The 22313-nt window shown below is 38.5% G+C and overlaps 1 long non-coding RNA gene across 2 annotated transcripts in view; it reads left to right on the forward strand.

Annotated features, from left to right (window-relative positions):
* LOC132510894 (uncharacterized) overlaps window positions 1-21333 on the forward strand; it is a 116834-nt gene extending 95501 nt beyond the window's left edge. Inside the window, exons 2-5 of one of the 2 annotated variants that reach the window (XR_009537457.1) lie at window positions 2119-2767; window positions 7577-7656; window positions 11248-11323; window positions 21115-21333. This is a non-coding gene — a long non-coding RNA (uncharacterized LOC132510894). Of the gene's footprint in view, window positions 1-1610; window positions 2768-7576; window positions 7657-11247; window positions 11324-21114 lie in introns of those variants that run through there. The other variant, XR_009537456.1, reaches the window with a different exon arrangement.
* The last annotated feature ends 980 nt before the right edge of the window (window positions 21334-22313 follow it).

Raw genomic sequence — 22313 nt, forward strand, 5'->3', positions numbered from 1 at the left:
TTAAGTTCCATGGGGTGAGGAGAAAGAGCTTGTTAAATAAACTCTTGGCTTTTAAAAAGATTGTAAATAGAATTTTAAAGCAATTTAGGTGAAAAACTTTCCCAAACAATTTACAGCTGCAATCTAAATATAAATATTTGGTATGTATAATTAAAATCATTTTCTGTATTCACTAAATAGATCCCCTGAGTGTCACTCATACAAGCAACATATTGTTAGCCTAACTCCAATTATTTTAAGCATAGAAAAGTTATAAATTCCCACTTTAAAAAGTTAATTCAGATAATTTCATTTATTCAAAGAAGTTTTCCTACCAAGATGAATTAGTGTTATTTCCCTGAGCATATTTAAATTCTTACAAAACACACATTTTTAAAGATGTATTTTTCTTGTGCTCCCATGTCTAGGTAGCTAGAGTTTCACGATCCAAAGAGGTAAGGGAAATTCACAAATTATGCTTTTGCTAGAAACAAAATAATGTCAACACCTGATGATGAGATTTGGGAAGTATCTGTAGAAACAAGAACAAGAAGACATTTCTCACCTTTGCTTCAACAAGCCTGCCATAGGCATTTCAGTTTGTTTCTGAGTAACACACATCTCAGTTGTCCATCTTTATCTATTAGACCTTTGTGGCAGTTGACTCTCCCTGGTAGATAAGAACAATACATGTGTAATTTAAGAACCCTTCCTCTTTATTTCAGTTTAATTAGTTATTTCTCACTAGGTAATTGAAAATCAAATTTCTCCTTCAACCAAGTTTATCCTTTGCCTTATTTCCTTGGCACCCTGTAATGTACTCAGTCTTCGGCTATCTCCTACAACAGCACACAAGATCTGATTTCTCAGATGCCTTCTCTCTAATAGCTCCCCATCTTTGAAGATTGAGGTATTGGCTGGTCTATTAGGAGCCACCTGCTAATATAGTCTACAGTCTATTAGGAGACCACCTGGTCTACAGTCTATTAGGAGACCACCTGTCTCCTAATTGGGCTGGTCTACAGTCTATTAGGAGACCTGCTGGTCTACAGTCTATTAGGAGACCACCTGTCCTTTGGGGTGACATTATAACAAGGATTTCTTCAGTTGACGGTGCTTTTCCTTTTTAAAAGGGAAGTTTGAACAAGCATTGCCTGGAATGCAAAGAGATTTTCCCAAAGTTCTTTGGGACTGGATGTAGGGCACAAAGAGAAAGGCAAGAGCTGTATGTTGCTGTCTAGAGAAAATTTTAAGCCTACTAACCCACAGTGAATTAGCTGATATTTTTGCATCATTTTCACAGACATGGACCAAATTCTCAATTGTTCAAAAGCAAATTTCCATATGTGTCAATTGTCCCCGAAATTTATTTTTTTCTTCCTCCCTTTTGTTGGACACTTATGAACTTAAGAGAAAACATGTACAACAATATCCTCAAAAAGACTACATGTAAAATAGTAGGAATTTAACTGATGAAATGAAAAATTTGAATTATCGTAGGATTTGAATCATCCACGCTTCCATTAGATTTAGCTAATACAAATTATTACGTTAATATGCTCTATCACTTTTTCATGCATTACCAGTTTTCACCCTCTTGTAGTCCTAATATAACCACTTCCAAAAAAAGCAGGAGTTCTGGACATCTCTAGAAGTCGCTCTGACACTGAGCCGCCCGATCTTGAGCGGACGTGAAGATTGAAATCTGAAATAAAATTTGAAGGAATATTTAGAAGTACAAGCTTCCCCTTCAGCGTTTCCAATTTAGCCTTCCCCCTCCCCACATTTAACTGGCCTCCTTCTGGAAAGCTGGCCGGCTCTTCAAGGATCAGGATAACTCCTCCAGTTACACTCTATATGGAAGCTCTGGCAGTTACTCTGCTGTTTTTATATGAAGGTTTTATTAAGTCTGTGCCAACAGCTTCCCGTCAGTGAATCAGCTAAAGATAAAAGTTTTTACTCAAGTGACAACTCTGTAATAAAGGCAGTTTGTGTGTGTGTGTGTGTGTGTGTGTGTGTGTGTGTGTGTGTGTGTGTGTTAGAAGATGGAGATTTCCCCATGACGGATACTGGATTTTCCTACAAACACACATCAAAGGAAAAGCCTGTTTCTCAACTGGTTCTCATGTTTTCTTCTAGTTGGCTTCTTATCAAGATGATTCAGAAAAGGCTGCTGAACTGTGGTGCACAAACAAGGACATGGGGTACTGATGACTCAACCTTGTCAAATCCGCTGGGGTTTCTCTGCAGAGCCCAGGGAGTGACTGTCCCCTTGAAAAGATTCTCTTCTATCAAGACATGTGGAGAGAAACACAGGAAGGCCTGGTTATAAAAACTAAATGGAGATTGCATTTGTTTTGAAGCTCTTCTTAAAATTGCTTTTAGCATTATGCTATGTGTATGGTAGTTGCTGAGGAGAGTAAAACCCAAGGTGGCAGCCGCATTATCCTCCCCTTTCTGAGAGTGGTACTAATGGGCCCTAGAGGAGTGTCTTCTAAATTTTAGTAAAAACTAAAACCTTTTAATTGATAATTAAGACATTTGGCTACGACTATAAACTCAGAAAAACTTGTGATTTTAGGCTTTCCAATCAGGTCGGAACATGTTTGTTTGTTTTTCAAAATTAGGTCTGATTAAAAATATTTCTAGTTGATGGAAACTGGGTTGTTTCCAGTTTGGGGCTAGTATAAATGAATCAGCTATAAACATTTGAGTACAAATCTTTGGTTGAATTTATGTTTTTATTTCTCTTGACTAAAGGAAAAGAGTAGAATTGGTGGGATATCTAGTAAGTATATATATTTCACTACATACTTTACTTGTATGGTTAATCATATAAAAGTGATTGTACAATTTTGCATCCCCACCTGCATTGTATATGAGCTCCACTTGCCATATCCTTGCTAACATTTGGTATGGCTGGTTTAAAAGTTTTTTGCCATTCTATGTATGTATATGTGTATGCATGTATATATGTATTGCTAACTTATTGTGGCTTTATTTTCATTAACCTAATGACTAATCACCTTGAGCATCTTTTTCTGTGCTTATTTATCATGTATATATCTACTTTGGTTACATGTCTATAAAAACATTTTGCCTGGTTTTTTTTTGGTTTTTTTTTTTTTGCGGTATGCGGGCCTCTCACTCTTGTGGCCTTTCCCGTTGCGGAGCACAGGCTCCGGACGCGCAGGCTCAGCGGCCATGGCTCACGGGCCCAGCCACTCCACGGCATGTGGGATCCTCCCAGACCGGGGCACGAACCCGCGTCCCCTGCATTGGCAGCCGGACTCTCAACCACTGAGCCACCAGGGAAGTCCACATTTTGCCTTTTTTTTGATGTCTTTTCATTATTGAGATGTAGAAGTTCTTTGTGTAATTTATATAGATTCTTGTTGGATACATCTTTTGGCAATATTCTCACCTAGTCTGTCGTTTGCCTTTTCATTTTCTTATGCTGTTTTTTTAATGAGCTAAGCCTTTAAATTTTGTTGGAATCCAATGTATCAATTATTTTTTCTCATTTGCAGATTTTTTTGGTTCAATCTAGAATATCTTTGTTTAGCTGAAGTTCACAAAGATTTTCTCATATGTTCTTCCAGAGGGGTTTTAGTTTTAGCACTTAAACTTAAGTCTACAATCTATTTTGAGTTAATTTTTCTGTATGGTGAAAGTAAGAGTCAAGATTTATCTTTTTAATTGTATCTTATTGTTCCAGCATTATTTGTTGATAAAAATATCCTTTCTCCATTGAAATACCTTGGCACCTTTGTCATAAAACATTGAGCAAATATGTGATTGTTTATTTCTGGACTCTCAAATCTATCCCATTGATCTATATGTCTATCCTTTTGCCAACACCATACTATCATACTATCTTGATTGCTGTAACTCTACAGGCTCATAAACAGGTAGTATAAGTCCTACAACTTGATTTTTCACTTTCAACTTTTTCAGGGTGACTATTTTAGGTCTTTTGAATTTCCATACAAATTTTAGAACTCACTTTTCAATTTCTACAAAAAGAAACCTATTTTGGGGCTTCCCTGGTGGCGTAGTGGTTGAGAGTCCGCCTGCCGATGCAGGGGGCACGGGTTCGTGCCCCGGTCCGGGAAGATCCCACATGCCGCGGAGCGGCTGGCCCCGTGAGCCATGGCCGCTGAGCCTGCGCGTCCGGAGCCTGTGCTCCGCAACGGGAGAGGCCACAGCAGTGAGAGGCCCGCGTACCACAAAACAAAACAAAAAAACCTATTTTAACTGGGTTTGCATTTGAATCAATAAATCAATTGGGGAAGAATTGACAACTTAATATTGAGTCCTATGATCCATGAAAATGGTATATCTCTCCATTTATTTGGGTTCTTTTAACCTTATCTTCACATGTTGTAGTTTCCAATGTACAGGTCTTACACATGTTTTGTTAAATTTATCCTTAAGTATTTCAGGCTTGTTTCTAGTTTCTTATGATGGAAACATTGACTATTGATTTAAGACCTTTCTTTGTTTCTAATGTAAGTATTTATTACTATAATTTCTTCCTTAAGCATTAATTTAGTTGAATTCCACAAAAATTTTAACAGTTTTATTTGGCTAAATTGACCTACATTAAAATGTATATATTTAAAAGATATCATTTGAAATATTTTCTGAAGCCATCATTACAGTCAAGACAATGAACGTATCAAACACTACCAAGTATTTCCGTGGTACCAAGTTATTTATTATTATAAACAATCTCTTGGTAATCTCCCTCTTATTCTTCCTCACTTCACTCCGGTTCCTCCTGGCAACATTGATCTGCTTTCAGTTACTGTAGATTAGTCTGCTTTTTATACCTTTAAATAAGTAGAATCATATAATATGTACTCTTTTCTATCTGACTTCCTTCACTGAGTATAATTATTTTGAGATTCATCTATGTTATATTATGTTTCAACAGTTTATTCTTTTTATTGCTTAGTAGTATTCCATTTTATGGATATACCACAATTTGTTTATCCATTCACATGTTGATGGACTTTCAGGTTGTCACCAGTTGTAGTGGTTCCCACTTTATAGCTATTATATATAACATTTCTATGAGTATTGGTGTACATCTACTTCTATGGATACATGCTTTCATTTCTCTTGGATAAATACCCAAGAATGGAAAAGTTGGATTATATGGTACATGTTTGTTTAACTTTTTAGGAAACTGCAAATCTGTTATCCAAAGTGGTTATGCCACTTTACATTCCCACCTGAGGTATATGAGATTTTCATTTGCCTCATTACTATATTATTCCTTAAATTCATATTTTATTTGAATGTTACCTGAGAAAATCTCTTATTATATTTTAAAATATTCAAGATTTCCATTTGACATTTCATCTATGGACGAAAGCCTTTCAAGATAAAATCACTCTTGGGACAATTGAGCATGGTGTTACATTTTTCATACAAATACAAACATTACTATTTGATTCTGTTCTGTTCTGGTGCCAAAGCTGAGATATGAGCCTGAGGGCTGCAGCAGCAGCCATGCTTATAGTTCGCCCAAAAGAATGGGACCAGCATGCAGAGAAAGAAACAAAGAGAGAGAAGGAGAGAATAAAAGGTGGAGGGGAGACAGACTGATAGAATTCAAATCCCTTGCTTCAGCATCTTGTTACATGAGATAATATATTTCACTTTTTTGCCTTTAAAAGTGTATTATATGGGGCTTCCCTGGTGGTGCAGCGGTTGGGAGTCCACCTGCCGATGCAGGGGGCGCGGGTTCGTGCCCTGGTCTGGGAGGGTCCCGCATGCTGCGGAGCAGCTGTGCCCGTGGGCCATGGCCGCTGGGCCTGCGCGTCCGGAGCCTGTTGCTCAGCAGCGGGAGAGGCCACAGCGGTGAGAAGCCCACGTACCGCAAAAAAAAAAAAGTGTATTATATGTCATCCCTCCCCACAAGCTACATATTTTAATTAATGAGACCACAGTAACACAGGAATAACACACCATGCAATTTTAAAAGACAGAATGTAACATACTGCTAAGTGATAGATACCTTTGTCCTTCTATTATATCACTTCTATTATATCATCTCTCAAGCTCTGCGTGATCAGTATTAGGCAATTGTGAAAGTGAGAATTCACTGGGAGCCATTGACGATATAGGAAGCTGTATAAGTTTCCGTTGTTCTGAAAGCCTCTGTTTAAAGAAAGTTCTGAGGCTCATACACCTTTCAGACCTCCACCTGGCATCCTGTACCACTATCACCCACTTTGTCTCTTGTGTTCCCACAGCATAAAGCTTGTCCTATTTTTTTTCAAAAGCTTTCAGGAGCTTCCAAATATCAAACAGCTTATACAGCTTAATATCAAAAAAACAAACAGCCCAATCTAAAAGCAGAAGACCTAAATAGACCTTTCTCCAAAGAAGACATACAGATGGCCAAAAGGCACATGAAAAGATGCTCATAACACTAATTACTAGAGAAATGCAAATCAAAACTACAGTGAGGTATCACCTCACACCAGTCAGAATGGCCATCATTAAAATATTTACAAATAATACAGGCTGGAGAGGGTGTGGAGAAAAAGAAACCCTCCTACACTGTTGGTGGGAATGTAAATTGATTCAGCCACTATGGAGAACAGTCTGGAGACTTCTTAAAAATCAGAAACAGAGTCACCATATGATCCAGCAACCCCACTCCTGGGCATATATCTGGAAAAACTCTAACTCAAAAAGATACATGCACCTTGATGTTCATATCAGCACTATTTACAATAGCCAGGACATGGAAACAACGTAGGTGTTCATCGACAGATGGATGGATAATGAAAATGTGGTACACATATACAACAAAATATTACTCAGTCATAAAAAAGAATAAAATAATGCCATTTGCATCAACATAGATGGGCCTAGAGATTATCATATTAAGTGAATTAAGTCAGACAAAGACAAATATCATATGATATCACTTATGTGTAGAATCTAAAAAAAATATGATACAAATGAACTTATTTACAGAACAGAAACAGACTCACAGACATAGAAAACAAAATTATGGTTACAAAAAGGGGTTAGCAGGGGAGGGGAGGAACAAATTAGGAGTTTGGGATTAACATATACACCCTACTATATATAAAATAAACAAGGACCTACTATATAGCACAGGAAACTATATTCAGTATCTTGTAATAGTCTGTAATGTAAAATAATATATATATTATATATATAATATATATAATATCTGAATCACTTTGCTGTGCACCTGAAACTAATACAACATTGTAAATTAATTATAATTCAATTAAAAACTGGTTAAAAAAGAAGCATTTGTAGATGGATGGTATTTAGGTAATGATAGATCTGCTTGTAAAATATTTGTACAATTTTATAATTCTATGCCTCATTTACCTATTTTAAAACCCTCACTTGGGCTTTTTTACCATTAGTAAGTTCTCAGATATTTTTTGAGTTTTTAAGTTGAAAGGTGTAGTGTTAGACATGTTTACAGACCATTTTAAGTGTTTGAAAGTTGTCCACAAATAAAAGATATCAAAACATTAAACCTTTCTATTATTGTGAAAAAACAAACTGGTTCAAATAAATCTTTTTCTGACAGGGCAGTCCATTTATCCATGAAGAAACTTCCACTAACAAATGATATGATCAAGAACCTCTTATTAACAAAGCATTGTCATGGTATGTACAAACGTCGACTTAAAAATTTTGTATGGGGCTTCCCTGGTGTCGCAGTGGTTGTGAGTCCGCCTGCCGATGCAGGGGACACGGGTTCGTGCCCTGGTCTGGGAGGATCCCCCATGCCGTGGAGCGGCTGGGCCTGTGAGCCATGGCCGCTGAGCCTGCGCGTCCGGAGCCTGTGCTCCGCAATGGGAGAGGCCACGACAGTGAGAGGTCCGCATACCACAAAAAAAAAAAAAAAAAAAAAATTCTGTATGATTTGAAATCTGATTAACTCCACAATTACCTCTGTTTATGCTTAGTCTTGACAAAACCCCCAAAATTTACTGAAGTCACCCTTCACTTTTGAATAACCAGGGACTAACACTTTTCTCTAAAGCTCTTCATCCCTTTCAAGGCCAGACAGAGCCCTATTAAATGAAAATCATGGAATGCTGGCAAGTTCTGCCTTTTTGCAATCTGGAAACAACAAGATAGGCTTTTGACTATTTTGTTTTCCTCTCAGGAAGGAATTTAGTCAGATGATTAACTATAAATATATTTACAGTTCATGGATCCCAGGGCCCACTGGTGTGATTTAATTTAGTAAATATTCCACACAAAATCCAAGTAGCTAAGAAACTGACTAGCTAAGGTAATGTGAGCGATGGAAAACTAGAGGGTAATTTTTAAGGTGATTGAACTTACAGAGTGGATAAACTTCAAGGTAGTAATAGTGAACCCGTGCTTAGAAGAGCAATGCCTGGGTCTACTTCTATCCAACCTGACCAAGGCAATCAAACCCGAGCTTTACCAGATGCCTACACATTCTGAATATATTGGCAGCCACCCAGTGCTTTAGGGAATGAGAAAGAGACAAGGGCATTTTTTGATAAAAACCCGTCAGAGAATTCTATCCCAGCTGCATTATATCTCATGCAAGGGAGACATCTTGTGTTCCATTAAGCCCAAAGGCTTTATTTTTAGTGAGGATAGATGGAAGCTTTTCTCCGTTAACCTAGGTGAGCTTTTGGAAGACAAATTTATCCTAAAGAGTCAAGCATAAATCTATACTTAGGCTACAGATGAGGCCATATAGATTTTTACCTTGGACTGAAAATACCTCAGCCACTTTGGCTGTGGATGGAATTCTTCAACCTCCTATTTTTAAAAGTTTCACGCTTGAAAAATTCAAAGAGTACTACCCTAAAATAGAACTTTAAGGAGAAGGACCATCAATTAATCAGGGTATGTTAAAAGGCCAAATTAAATCTAACAAGTTTATGAAGATGGTTTTATAGTCAGCTCATCAAATACTCATTGAGAGTCTACTAAGTGCAAGAGACACAGTGCTGAGTGAAAACTGTGGTCACCATTACTTTAAGAGGGTTTTAGTCTAGAGGAAAAAAAGGCATTTTTTTTTTTTTTTTTTTTTTGCGGTAAGCGGGCCTCTCACTCTTGTGGCCTCTCCCGCTGCGGAGCACAAGCTCCGGACGCGCAGGCTCAGCGGCCATGGCTCACGGGCCCAGCCGCTCCGCGGCATGTGGGATCCTCCCAGACTGGGGCACGAACCCGAGTCCCCTGCATCGGCAGGCGGACTCCCAACCACTGCGCCACCAGAGAAGCCCCCAAAGCATATTTGAAACTGGTTACTTAACATGTTAGAAATTAGAAGTGTGTGCAACACATACTACAGGAGCATTTTACAGGGCAGATTTCTGAATTTCCCATGCTTTGTCAATCAGCTTCAGCAGAATGTGCAAAGAAAATGAGTGCTCCTCTGAGGGCAGTTCCACGCAGGAGTATGGAGGGTGTTCTGGCAGTAGGGTAGTCCCTCTCCCTCTCACTCATACCATGGAATGTGAAATGAAAAAGCAGCTTGGACCCCTATTTACAATTTTATTCAAAAGTGTTCTGGAAGAAAAAGCCAGTAATATGGATCAATATAAACACACTTATGGCTGAGAAGCGAAAGGGGCAGAAACAAAACTGGAAAGTAGTGGACCCAGGGTTCCACAAAGGAACCCTGGGGGATTGTCCAATCCTAAATGGAGAGGGGAAATAAATGGCAATGGAATTTGACCTGAAACCTTTGGAGCTTAAGTTTTAAGCAAAACGTAAACCTTGAAGACAAAGTTCTGCTTGCAGAAATCTTATCTTGTGGGGAAGCACTGTGCTGGGCCTAGAAAGTTCTAACCAGCCATTGACATGCTAGGGAGACTTTCTGGCAGGGTGTGACCATTTCAAGGCAGCACTGAAAGCCAGGTATGTTTATATAGTCATGTCCAGTTTACCTGTGTCAGACAAGACTTTGACAGGCCTAAGAGAAGGAACTATGCAGGATCTCCAGTTATCCATGCTGCTGGAAACACCACTAGCCTGGCCAGCCAAAGAAAAACACATGTGCCTGCCAGAAGTAACAAAGTAATGAACTTTCCATGAAAGCTATCAGTTCTGGACAATTTGATAGAGAAATTGAGAAAGATTTTTTTAGAGAAAAGATTTATGTATAGTAGGTACCATGATCATTAAGACCTGAACTGATGTGGCTCATGTATTCAGGATGAAGGTGAGGGTTGCCAGTGAAGAAATGAAGCATCAGTGCAGAGAATTTGTATTCTTAAAGGAGCAGTAAGGCACGAATATCAGGGAAATATACAATAACCTACACTTTAAAGCATGGAATGTCAAAGTCTAAGGATTCCTTATGGCATCAACAACCTGTCATTAATGCATAGTTTGGACTGAAAAACAAGGGCTTAGGAAATGTAAATATGCTTTACCTACAATCTACACTTGTAATTTTTGTGCCTTAGAAATGGAAAGACAAGAAGTATACAAGATTTTCACACACATTAATAACCCCTAAGGGTCCTTGGCCAAACAGTCCTGAGCTAGGATGTAATTGGTTCACTGTGGTCCTGTACATTTCCAGAAATTTCCTTAGGGTCAATTTAACACTTAGATCCTAGAGTTACAGATTTTTTTTAAGTATGCTTTTTGCAGCTTATCAAATGAGATCATCCAGTTTCTCAGAGACAAAAGCAGACTTAATATTTGAATAGCACCTGGGGCTTAAAAACAAAGAAAACGTCTCTAAAAAACTGGTAAATGTCAGGTATAATGTTGTAAATATGAAACTTCATATTTCTCTAGACCTTAACACAACGTCTTGCACAAGGTTATAACCTAGAAAAAACTTGGCCTCAGATTGAATTTTTTCATTAATAAGTGAATCCTGTATAAATGCCAGTATTCTTAGAAGTAACTTATTTTATTTCTGCTAGGACTGAAAGCATCACTTAATCTAGGAGTGCCAGATGTCATCATTCAATAAAGTATTCAGCACTCTATGTATCTGAATATTCATGAACCCAGATGCCTAGGAAATGTCAGATTACTGATACTCTGGTGAAATTGTGTACCGGAAACTGTTCAATGTATGTTTTGGGGAAAACAAGTTCCAGTCTTGAGTCTCTGATTTTACTCAGTATTCAGCTGCAGGTCCCTTGCCTTACATACCACAAAGTTGTTCATTAATATGGGAAAGTTTGGGTTGTAATCTCAATTTGTTTCTTTTACATAAAAGTGTTTATTTGGATTTAACTGTAGATCAGGAGAGAGATCACCTGCCCCTTTCTCATCAAGACATCCTTCATGGTCTTCCCATCATGGATAGCCAACAAAGGTAAAAATCTACCTTCAGAAATCATTCACTTAAATCAATGTCTATTTTCTGCCAAAGTAGGATGGTAAATTATGAGGAGCTATGAGGTTGGATATGCCAAATGAGAGAACTGATTCCTGCCATAAAAAGCTTAATATAAAGAGTCATTAGTGAATGATTTGCAATCCTATATACTTTTAGTTCAATTCTATATACTTAGAGTTCAATTCAGTGTTGGCCAAAGATTGGGAGTGGATGTCCTTAACGTAGCTATCCAACTGCCAAATGCAAACTTAGGGGAACGGACTACTGAGTTGAAGTGAAGAAAGTAGAACGAGTCTTTTGTAGCCATACTGTTCAAAATCTTCTTATTGCATCTAGAATAAAATTTTAACTCTTCACCATGGCCTATTGTCCTACATAATGTGGCTTCTGATGGCTTTCCCAACCACCTCTGGTCTTCTCTCTACCCTCTTCTCAATGCTCCAGCCACATGGCCTCCTTTAAAACATGCAGGTCCTAAGGTCTTGCCTTACAACTGTCTCAGGTAATGCTCCTTCTCCCTCCAAATGCTCTCTGTGATCCTCCCTCTTCTCCCCCAGATCTTCCTGTGGCTGCCTCTGTCTCATCTTTAAACTCTTAGCCAAAATTTCCTCCACTTTGCACTATGGGAGGGCCTCTCCTGAACATCCAATTTAAAGGGGATTTCCTGCATCCCAGTCACTCTCTAGCATCTCTCCCTGTTTAATTCTTTTATTTTTGTTTATAACACTATTTATGTCCCAAAGTAACCTTGTTTATTGGTCACTTTTCTGTTTCCACCAACTGGACTCAAACTATGTTGAAGGCAGAGACTTTGTCTGTCTCGCTCGTTACTTATTTCTGGCACGTATGGCCTGGCATATAGAAGGTGCTCAATAAATATCAGTAGAAAAACAGAAACCAAAATGGATCAAATAAAGCTCTGTCGTGGGTAATTGGATCCTAATATGGGGCCTATGAAGATATTGCTTCAGGGATCCAAGCAAGGATGGCCCATATTCAAGCCATGTAGGGCACAACGCCCAGCTTTAATGTCCACAAGTAACCTTCTGACAAGTTCATCTAACCCAACCACTCTTTGCTTCTCTCACCCCTATTTATCACTCATACCAAGCCTTTCATCTGGCCTCTCCCATAATTCCTCTTGGATATTCTGGAAATGACACATGGAAACATGGACTTTGTCCATGGGAACCAACACACAGTTAACCACCCTTCCACCAAAGCTCCATTTAGTCTCCAGTGTGTTTGGACTGGCTGTTTGTCAGGGCGCAGGGCACTGGTCACTCTCAGAACAGGAGCTTTGCCTCCAATTGTTATAGCCGTCTGTGTCTTAATCAGTAGCTCTGTTTTAAGTGGTTAGAGATGCATAGTATTTGGCTTCAACCACAGGCATCCCTGGAAGGAAAATGGGAGGATGAGAGGTCAGTTAATCTGTGGTTGGAATCAAAATACCTAAGCCCAGTGGGGGCTGATCTAAACGAGGCTGAGTATGTCTGCATACTCAGTTTCGGAACTGAAGTGGGGAGTGGTTCTGATGCTTTGGCAACAATCAAGGAGAGAAGAAGAAAAGCGTGCAGAACGGATGGGAGAAACAAAGTTCTACCGACTGAAAATCTTATGGCTTCATGGATGTGTTACTTCATTTTACTGCAAAGTATTTTAGAGTAGGAAAGTCCTGAAGGGAGAGTTGTTAATTTTATATTCTCCTCAAACAAAACATTTTGACAATATACCCACAAAAGCTGTGGAATCCATGACCCCAGCTGTTGTGTATCACCAACTGTCAGAATCATAAATATTTCCCTTCACATCTCCATGCATCTTTCAGAGTTAATATCTGCATGCAACTTGGTGATTCAGTTATGATGACACAGTGAGAACAAAAAGCAAAGTGTTGGGTTTTGTTTGTTCTAATTATTTTTCTTTCTTCTTCTCTCTCTATAACTTCTTTAAAAGAAGCTGATAAGCAGAACTTCAAGTGTGCTTGTTCAATTATTGTGATGTGCTTGTTTCCCCTAAGCAGGAGAGGAGAGTGTTAAGTGCTGGACATGCAAGGAAATTTTTGTTTTCCAACACCCAAGTGGACTCTGCATTCTCCTCACTGTGTGCTGTGGTTAACAGGAGATGACAGCTATCTGTTCCCCATCCTATAATCATGTCTTCTTGATCTGCCTTTTAAAATTACACACTTATTAGAAAGCTCTGTGATCCATTTCCTGTTTGCCAAGACACCTGTCATATGGACTTTGCATTCAGAATCAGTAACTGCTAGTCTGTGGGAACACACCCAGCTTTTAAAAGACAGAAGTTTGTGGAGTCAAAATTGCTGGATTCTTATCTCGTCTTTGTTACTTATGTACCACGATCTGTCAAATGGTAATACTCTCATCCACCTGGTAGGATTATTGTGTGGCTCAGGTTAATTAATATGCATAAAGCACTTGGTAAAGAGTAAACAATAATGTGAATATAAATAGAATTAAAGAAGTTCCTGAGTGATATATTGGGAGTGGTTACTACCAGAGCTTCCCAAAGGGCTTCATATAGCCACATTTATTAATTAGGAAGCTTCTTCATGTGCTGCTAAATCACTTACACACATTTCATGTGAGCTATATAAACTTTTCCTAGGTCAAAAGTTATATATTGCTTTTCTACAATCTTGATAAAGAAAAATGGAGCTAGAGAAATCAGGCTCCCAGACTTCAGACTATACTACAAAGCTACAGTAATCAAGACAGTGCGGTACTGGCACAAAAACAGAAATATAGATCAATGGAACAGGATAGAAAGCCCAGAGATAACCCCACGCATGTATGATCACCTTATCTTTGATAAATGAGGCAAGAATATACAATGGAGAAAAGACAGCCTCTTCAATAAGTGGTGCTGGAAAAACTGGACAGCTACATGTAAAAGAATGAAATTAGAACACTGCCTAACACCATACACAAAAATAAACTCAAAATGGATTCAAGACCTAAATGTAAGGCCAGATACTAGAAAACTCTTAGAGGAAAACATTAGCAGAACACTGTATGACATAAATCACAGCAAGATCCCTTTGACCCACCTCCTAGAGAAATGGAAATAAAAACAAATATAAACAAATGGGACCTAATGAAACTTAAAAGCTTTTGCACAACAAAGGAAACCATAAACAAGACAAAAAGGCAACCCTCAGAATGGGAGAAAACATTTGCAAACAAAGCAACTGACAAAGGATTAATCTCCAAAATTTACAAGCAGCTCATGCAGCTCAATATCATAAAAACAAACAGCCCAATCCAAAAATGGGCAGAAGACCTAAATAGACATTTCTCCAAAGATGATATACAGATAGCCAACAAACACATGAAAGAATGCTCAACATCACTAATCATTAGAGAAATGCAAATCAAAACTACAATGAGCTATCACCACACACCAGTCACAATGGCCATGATCAAAAAATCTACAAAAATTAAATGCTAAAGAGGGTGTGGAGAAAAGGGCACCCTCTTCCATTGTTGGTGGGAATGTAAATTGATACAGCTATTATGGAGAACAGTATGGAGGTTCCTTAAAAAACTAAAAATAGAACTACCATATGACCCAGCAATCCCGCTACTGGGCACATTCCCTGAGAAAACCATAATTCAAAAAGAGTCATGTACCACATGTACCACAATGTTCATTGCAGCTCTATTTACAACAGCCAGCACATGGAAGTAACCTAAGTGTCCATCAACAGATGAATGGATAAAGAAGATGTGGCACATATATACAATGGAATATTACCCAGCCATAAAAAGAAATGAAATTGAGTTATTTGTAGTGAGGTGGATGGACCTAGAGTCTGTTATACAGAGTGAAGTAAGTCAGAAAGAGAAAAACAAATACCGTATGCTAACCCATATATATGGACTCTAAAAAAAAAAAAAAGGTTCTGAAGAACCTAGGGGCAGGACAGGAATAAAGACGCAGACGTAGAGAATGGACTTGAGGACATGGGGAGGGGGAAGGGTAAGCTGGGACGAAGTGAGAGAGTGGCATGGACATATGTACACTACCAAATGTAAAATAAATAGCTAGTGGGAAGCAGCCCAAGCACAGGGAGATCAGCTCGGTGCTTTGTGTCAACCTAGAGGGGTGGGATAGGGAGGGTGCGAGGGAGATGCAAGAGGGGGGAGATATGGGGATGTATGTATATGTATGGCTGATTCACTTTGTTATAAAGCAGAAACTAATACACCATTGTAGAGCAATTATACTCCAATAAAGATGTTAAAAAAATAAATAAATAAAAATAAAAAATAAGTTATATATTGCTTTTCTAACAAGTATGAAGTTTAGTTCACAATACCAGCATGCAATAAATGGCACATACATTTGTTCCTCTAAAGCCAATTTAATCTGTTCCAATCAGGATGGCGGAAAATTAAAATCCAGGGATTTGCAATGTTAGTAGGGGGTAGTAAGAAATGAAACTCCCATCTCTCTGTATCATTCAAGAACTATGAGAACCTTAAGCAATCCAGAACATTCAGAGTACCTTTGTGTCATCGCTCAACATTGATCATCATCGATATGTTCATTGTCCAGCACATTTGTGCCCTTGAAGGTGAGCAGCCCTGCTACTTCCATGTCAGCCTTGGGTTCTAGGTGTTTTCCTGAAGTTGGATCCCTCCATACATCTCAAAGGCACACATCTCAAACCTCTCCTTAGTTATACCAGGAAACCCATGCCTTCTAAATTACCACTCACCTCCCCGGGCCACTGGAAAGGGAGAGACCACTGATTGTGGGAACAGTTGTCTAAACTGAACCTAGAAAAATGGAAATCTTGTATTAAATATGGAGTTACACAACTTCCCCTATTTCACAAATTTATTGCGCACTTTCCCAGATGTTTGGGGGCTTGTAAAGATAAAAGACAGTGTGTGACCTTAACAATCTAGCAGATTTCAAATTCTTTCATGAAGTTCATCTAATTTAATCATTGGGTCAAGATCATTCTCTGTGGTGAAAGCAGAAGCAATGTTACACATTCCTGTTTGACAGTGGAACGAACTGAAGCTCAGAAAGGCAACCTGATTCACAGAGCCTCATATCCAGTTACAGGAAATGCTGGAAATACATCCAAAGAGTCAATTTCAGTAATCTTTACATTACTCTGATTCTCAGTCCCAGACGTTCCTTCAGAAAGGAACTCAGAACGGACTTGGTCTATCAGCTAGCAGGAGGAAACAATTTGAGTTTTGGAGCTTCTTCCCTAAGATGGTATAATAAAGGGATTGCCCAGCTTCACACCTCGTAAGTGTGGCATTGCCTCGATCCTTGACTGAGAGACTACAATCAGTGAGTCTCCATCATCCTGGTGAGTACATGCTTTGGGGTGGACAGATCTCGATTCGAATACCAACTCCCAGTTACTCAAATTAATCTCCACGTGCCTCCAGTTTTCGAGAAGTTCTGGTGACCTCCCTTGTAGGACTGGTGGAAGGAGTTGAGTGAGATAGCTCATAGAAAGAGTATAGTCCCATGCTTGACACCGTGACCCAGAGGAGGTGCTCTAAAATCCCCACCCCATCCGAACCACCCAAACACACACGCAATTTACGCAGTTTGTGCATTCAACCAACAAATGCTTATCAAGCACCTACTATATGGGAGTCTCACTGGGAAGTAAGAATACAAATATAAATCACCTTTAATCTCTGCCTCAAGGAATTTGGCCATCTGTTGCGTTTGTTAGGGAAAGAGACTTTGCGCCACCTAAAGTCCTCCTTTTGGAGGGAGAAAAGGTAGGCTGGGATCTTGGGAATGGGGAGTAATCCTTCCCCACTTCCACTTCAGGACATATAGAGGAAATGGGACCAAATTCTCTTCTGGATTTCACTCTCTCGGGCTGAATGGTAGGTTTGGGGCGGGGAATGTGATGTTGCCTTACCCTTGGGAGAGCTGCATCCAGAGGGAACTCTTATTTCCTATGTCTTTTGTTCCCTGACGTTTTCAATATCCATCACAAGAGCCTTTGCCAGTCATCTGCTTTGCCTTTATCCCGAAATTAATTTCCTGGGATGGTGCAAGATGCCATGAACATCTGGCCCGAATGCTCAGGACTGTCCTTCCCAATTGGTTGTTCCGCCAGCAATGCAGCTGAGTGGCAGCACTATCTTTGCCCTGAGATACAGTGAAGCTCTTGGCTCAGAGTGTCCTGTGTCTGTCCAGGTCCCCTCCTCCTTCTCTAAGTACTGGAAGCACCCTTCATGCTTCACTTGCCATTTTGACTTCAAAATAAACTAACCATACTTATGGTAGAAGAATGATGCCAAGATTCACTGGGGAATGTCTCTTTCTTTCCTCCAGAGAGTTCAGGTAGGGACTTCCCAATGGACCTCAGAAGGATTCTTTCCAATTCACTGTGTGCCCCCAAAGGTAGCAGCAACAAGGCATTGAGTAAATGCGGGTTAATGTGTGTGTGTGTGTGTGTGTGTGTGTGTGAGTGTGTGTGTGTGTGTGTGTATGTGTGTGTGTGTTTAAGAGACAGACAGACAAGGACAGAGACAAAGATAATGAGACAGAGAATGAACAGCTATCACGATTGCCCTGTTTTGGAGCAGAAGCATTTTTGCTTAAGAAATTTCAAAAAGTACTGCAAAATAAATGTGAACATGTACACTCCGAGCAACCAAAAGCATTTTCTCAGACTACATGTCTCCTGAGGAGAATGTGGAGTTTTTGCTTCTGGCCAGATTGGAAACTGTCCCCATGCCCATCTCCTCCTGCCAAAGCTTTGATCCTAAAGAAACACTTCAGTACTTCAAACTCAAACCCACAATACCAGACCTTGTGGTAGATGTATTTCACATTCGTGATCTTCCTAATTCACACCAACTCTCTCAAACCACACTCAGTACGAGGTACATACCACACGTCCATTCCCATTTTCCTGACCGCCAGTCCCATTCCCCACCAGGCACTTCACAAACTTTTTTTTTTGTTTTTTAAATCAGACTTCCTTCCCATTCACCACACCTCAAGAGTTCCTAAAATTTCAAATCTCCTCCAAACCATTTAAACTGGAAGTGAGATGGAATTTTCTAGCTTCAGAGTTCCAAGATGAAGCTCATACCTTCAACTACACTGCAAATGACAACTCCAATACTTTGGGTGTAAGGGTTATCTTCTCTAGAGCTCAAAGCATTTTTATTTTATTTTTTTTTAACATCTTTATTGGAGTATAATTGCTTTACAATGGTGTGTTAGTTTCTGCTGTATAACAAAGTGAATCAGTTATACATATACATATATCCCCATATCTCCTCCCTCTTGCATCTCCCTCCCTCCCACCTTCCCTATCCCACCCCTCCAGGCAGTCACAAAGCACGGAGCTGATCTCCCTGTGCTATGCGGCTGCTTCCCACTAGCTATCTATTTTACATTTGGTAGTATATGTAAGTCCATGACACTCTCTCACTTTGTCCCAGCTTACCCTTCCCCCTCCCTGTGTCTTCAAGTCCATTCTCTACGTCTGCGTCTTTATTCCTGAACTGCCCCTAGGTTCTTCAGAACCATTTCAAAGCATTTTTAAAAATCATCATATTTTGTTGTAGCATTCTACCAGGTAAAAAGAGGAAGGTATTTTTTTCTCATTTGACAACAGCAAAACTATTAAGTGGCATAGCTAATTCCCTCACAATGATCCAGGAGGAGGCAGGGCAGGGACAGAAACAGCTGATTCTCAAAAATAATGATCTATGTGTTCCAGGCCCAAAGCTTCCTTGGCCTTTACGGTACCTTCGTTGCTACTGCTCTTTATGACCATGGATTTTTCTTTGTTCTTATTCTCAGATGGATGTTAAGATTATTTTAAAATACTCTTTCCTTCCAGTCGTTATCTGTTTTCCTCCCTCCCAACACATGTATGTTGCCCCCACCATACTGCTAAGGCTGTGCCTGAAATTCTGAACATGGGGGTTGGAGGTGAGGAGAATTCCTGCTTTCTCCTCCTCTGCCTTCTAACTCTTTATTCTCCCAGGAATAAAGAAAGCTGATATTTATTAATTGTCTGGTGCACGATATATTTAATGTGATTTTAGTATTTATAACACCTTTACTTTGGTATAATCTCCCCTCAGAAGGATTAAGTGCCTTCTCTACATTCTCAGTTTGTAAGATGCAGGACTGAGCTGTGAACCCCTGAGGTCTTGCCAATTCCAAAATCTACATGTTATTTCTGCGTTGTTCCCTCCAAGTTTGTTCCTGTTGTTCATTTTAAACATATTTAGGTCACACTAACCTCCTTTACATAGACGCTCAAAAAGTGCGATCAGTGAGTATCTTTATCATTGTGTTATGGACACTAGGATTGAAAGTTTTCTTTTCTTTTCTTTTCTGGTTTTCCTAAACATTTTATTTTCTTTTTTGGTTTTCCTAAGCATTAAGTTGGCTGACTTAACATTCTTATTCCAGAGGCTGGGAATAAGATGAAAGCCAAGAGTCTGATTTATTTCTTCAGGGATTCATTTAAATCATACAAAGCTATTCATTGACTTGGCTTTTCCCTTCCAAAGATCTTAATTTAGAGTGGTTTGATTTCATTACTGGTGATTAGGAGAGCTTATTGCATAGAAACAAACTATATGATCCCTTGGAGAAATGCGAAAGTCATCACCGGCTGAGATGACCCATGAATAAAATGAGTGAAAAGCATTCTAGAGAGGAAGAATATGTAAGAGAGATTATTTTTAGAGGAAAAAAATTATTGTTGGAGGTAATAACATGTCTTAGGCTAGATATGTTATTTGGTCTCCTCAGATAGCTTCTGCAGGATGGAAACTTAAAAATAGATTTTGGTTTTTTTCTCTCAACCTGACACACATAATCATTACAGAAAAAAATATGCATAGGATAGAAAATTAAAAAAATGAACACACATAATTCCACCCACATATATGTAACGATAATAGACGCCTTGATATGTGAACTTCCAGCCCTTCTCTCTGCATATATAATTTAACAGAAATAAGATCATAACATAATACATCTTTGAAACTTGCTTTTTTTCATTTGATATTATGAGTACCTATTGATGTCCATAAGGAAACATATATAACACAATAATTAAAGACCTTGTAGGATGATATCGTGTGTTGTGTCATAACTTACTGAACCTGTCCTTTAGAATTAGACAATGAGACTGTTTCCAACTTTTCATTTTAAATAGTGATACAAAGGCTGCCATACAAAAGAGTTTACATAAGGGAAAAAATGAAGGATAGCAACATATGTTTGGAAGTAGAATTTTTGTTAGATTAAGTGTATAAAAAATTTTAAGGCTTTTGATGGATGGTCCCAAATTATTTTTCCAAAAGTTATACTAACATACATAGTAGTGTTTAACTGTGTCCACCTCCCTAAACCCACAGATTGATGGAAATAAATGTTATTTCATCATTTTAATATACATTTCTTTGGTTAGCAATAATGTTGAATAATCTTGCTATGCACATTGGCTAGATGTATTTCTTATTTTGTAAGTTACTTATCATTTTCTTTTGCCCATTATTTTCTACCCTAGTGTTGGTTGTTTGCTTATTTAATTGTACAAATTTATTATTTTAAATATTGTAATACCTTATGATATATGTTGCAAATATTTTTTTCAGCTCGTTTTTTGCCTTTTAATTTTTCTTCTGGTATTTCATACAACAAACTGAAATTTTGCATTTCTTGGTCGTCAAATTTATCAGCATTTCTTTGCTTTTTCCCTTTGTTTTCAGGCTTAGACCATCCTGAGGACTTTAAATCAACTGAAAAATTCTGACTTATGATACACAAACTCTCTAGAAACTCAGAATCTCCATTCATCTTTATTTATGATACTGGTTCTAAGACTAGGCTTCCACGAAACACCATTCTTCCACAATTTTAGCCAAGGTATTGTGCCATTAAATATGAATAATAGCAGTCTTTCCAATTTTTCAGAAAAATACACTTAATGGAATATCTTTCAATTCCAAGGTTTCCCACCACATTTTTTCCTCAAATATTCAGTGCTGCTCTTTGTTGCTTTTATTACTATCTAATAAAACTTGGTGTCATATTATATATTCTGTTATTTTAAATTTAATATGTCAATATTAAATGGTGTTGTGCAAAGATCACTATTATTTCCAGATGTTGTACAAACTGACAAGTTCAAGGATCTCTAGTGTATGGTAGATGTTTGCTACAGTTAAAAACTAAAAGGGAGATAATGTTCACAACACATAAAAATTAGAAAACTGAAGACTAAGAATTCTGTTGTAACTGCTAATCACTTCTTACTTTCTTTAAAATCCCATGCCTTGATTGTAAATATCACTGACAAATGCATTCAATGAATCTGATTGCCACACTCTTGTGAAATTATAATTTTCCAATGGGCTCAGATAACTTTCCTAAAGGAAAGATACTTCTTTTACCCACAAAAATTATTATTCTTGAAATTAGAAGTATAAATGGGACAAGGAAATTTATTTCTTGTTTTTTAATGCTTCCAGAGGCAGTCTTTATTGCTGTACTGGGTTTGTGAAGAACATATACAAAGGTACCTCTCAACTAGCATTCACAAATAGAAGCTTTGAAGATATGCACCTATAAAATGCATGCATTTCCTGAACTGGTAGCTGCTTTATTCAACAGACCATTAAAAACCCATTCAGAGGGGCTCTCACCGGCTCACGTGCACTATGAGTACTTAAAAGCTGGTGAAACCAGCAGAGTAAGAAACAAAACAAAACAAAATGTTGGACCAACATCTACCAAAATTTACAGAGAAAAAAAAAGCTCTCTCCCCAAAGCTAAATTTCCTCCAACCCTCACACTCTTCTAAAGAACAGGTAATGTGACAAAATTGCCCCACTTCCAATTTCCCAGCCAAAATCCAACACCCCTCCTGCCCTCCAAGTATCAATCATCAGCCCAGGCAAGGCAAATG

This window comes from Lagenorhynchus albirostris, chromosome 2, assembly GCF_949774975.1.
Source record: "Lagenorhynchus albirostris chromosome 2, mLagAlb1.1, whole genome shotgun sequence".
In the NCBI taxonomy this organism is placed as follows: domain Eukaryota; kingdom Metazoa; phylum Chordata; class Mammalia; order Artiodactyla; family Delphinidae; genus Lagenorhynchus; species Lagenorhynchus albirostris.